The following is a 2,357-nucleotide window of genomic DNA, read 5'->3' on the forward strand; positions in this document are numbered from 1 at the left end:
ATTTGATAACTTTTGTATCTTTTTTATATTGTGAACTTGGCAGCTTTGATGAGGCCCACTGGTTTTCCTAGATACTTAAGACTTTGGTCTAGGCAGATGCATGTGGTTCAGAGAAGTAACCTGAAGTTGATTGCTGTCGGAAAGTCTGGGTAGTGTGTGTATGCTGTAACTTCAGTCATGTTCGACTCTTGTGACCCTGTGGACTGTATACTTCCAGGCTTCTCTGTCCAAGGGATTCTCTAGCAAGAATACCTGAGTGGGTTGCCATGCCTTCCTCCAGGGGATCTTCCCTACCCAGGGATCAAACCCACATCTCTTATGTCTCCTGCATCGGCAGGCAGGTTCTTTACCACTGAGCTGTCAGGGAAACCCTAAGTCTGGGTAGAGCTAATTAATATAAAGATCGAACTGATGGAACTGTTAATGAGAGTTGCAGGTATTTTTGTTAACTGTTAGGGACTGCATTATATAATATGGGACCTTACATTTTGCTTTATTTGGTGTCTTTTCTTTTTCACAGAATATATTATATACCCCACATGTTCAAATTAGAAACAATAACGTATGTGTGAGTGTGGTGTGTTCCAAACTACACACAATCCCAACTTTCTATACTAATCCTAGTTAGTGCTCAAAATAGTGCCAACCTGACATGACTGGATGTATGACTCTTTTCCCCAACCCTATACCATAAATATACACAATCTTATCTGTTGAATGCTATGGGAATTTCCTATGAGGACTCTACTCTGTAAAGTTTCTCAAAGCATTCCAGTGATGAGAAACTGTCCACGTCCATATTAGAAGCATAAATTTCAATCTAATTCATATTTACCAGATGCTCACAGGATGCCTGCCTTTGTATGAGAACATACTGCAAATGTATCCTGCTCTGCTGTGTGTCCTATATCTTTAACAAGCTTTATGCTCCGTGTGTTAGATGAGCTGTCTTATGGATAATGCTTCATTAATTAGTAAAAGACACAGTTAAGGCACTTTTGAGCTCTTTAGTTCCTTATGACTTTATTCTTATAATGGCATGCCTTAAATTTAGAGTTATTTTTATGATAATCCCTTAAATTTTCTCTAGACCATTTTCTGCTATCCTTTCATGTGCTCTAAATGATGTTCATTTATTTTTCTATTGAACATTTCTCATCCTAAAGTGATTTTTGTTATCATTTAATTTCAAGTATAACACAGTAAACAGGAAACTGTAATGATGTCAAGCACCAAAAACATGAGTAGTTTTGTCAGAACAATTAAATCATGTTTTAAAAATATCTATTAGCTGCATTCCTGATGTGTCTTCATCTCATTTATATGTGGAAATATTTTCATTGTCATTATATAGGAAAAAATACTTCTTTTATCTAACTTCATTAGGAATGCCTGTGATGTTTGAGCTGGTATTTAAGATAAAATATTTCCCTGTAAGTATGACTTGAAGAGAGATTTGGAAAATTATTCAGTAATGAAATTTCACTTGACCTACAGAGATTTTTTTACATATGTCCACGTTTATTCTGAACATTTAACAATTTTCCTTCCCAGGCATCACTTTTCTAACTGACCTTTCTTGTAAGAGGAACAATAGCTGATCTCTAGCACTCCTCTGCATTTTTTTTTCTCCTTCAGGACATACATTCAGAAAAAATAACTGGAAAGTTGTCAGGAAGGAATGGTATTAATAGAATATATTTCATACCTTACATCTTCATTGCTGAGTATTCATTATGGCTTTAGATTTATTATGTTAGTCTTTGGAAAAGTTATAACTTTAGCTGTTAGCTTCTAATTTTTTGGAAAGATTGTTATGCAATTGGAAATATTTGGACCAAGTTATATACTGCCATGTAACAAACCATCCATATATTTGGCAAATTAAATGAAGAATTTAGCTTGTTTTACTCATGATGCACGTTTGGGATGGGGCTCCTGGCTGATTGTGTGTCTTTGTTCCACGCAGCATCGCCCGACAAGGCTGCTCAGCAGGAACTGAAGGATCCTCTTCTGGGGTAGCCCTGAACATGGCTGGCGGTTGGGGTAACTGCTGGCCGGGCTTTTGCTGGCAAAGGCGTCATCGCCTTCCCCTGAGGTTTCCCTATCCTCATGGCAGATGGGGTTCAGAAGTGAGTGCCCCAAGAGGCCTGAGTAGAAGCCGCAAGTCATCTTCTGACCTGGCTTCACATCCACCGCATTCATTTGACCAGACAAATGCCTGAAGCCAGCCTAGATGCCAGGGAAAGCAACCAGACTGCCTCTCTTGATGGAGGCGTGGTGAGGCGTCTGGCCATATGCCATACTGAGTCTGCTCATCAATTTCTTTGATGCCAGTTTTTACCCTATCTCACATC

This window comes from Oryx dammah, unplaced genomic scaffold (genome assembly GCF_014754425.2).
Source record: "Oryx dammah isolate SB20612 unplaced genomic scaffold, SCBI_Odam_1.1 HiC_scaffold_11081, whole genome shotgun sequence".
In the NCBI taxonomy this organism is placed as follows: domain Eukaryota; kingdom Metazoa; phylum Chordata; class Mammalia; order Artiodactyla; family Bovidae; genus Oryx; species Oryx dammah.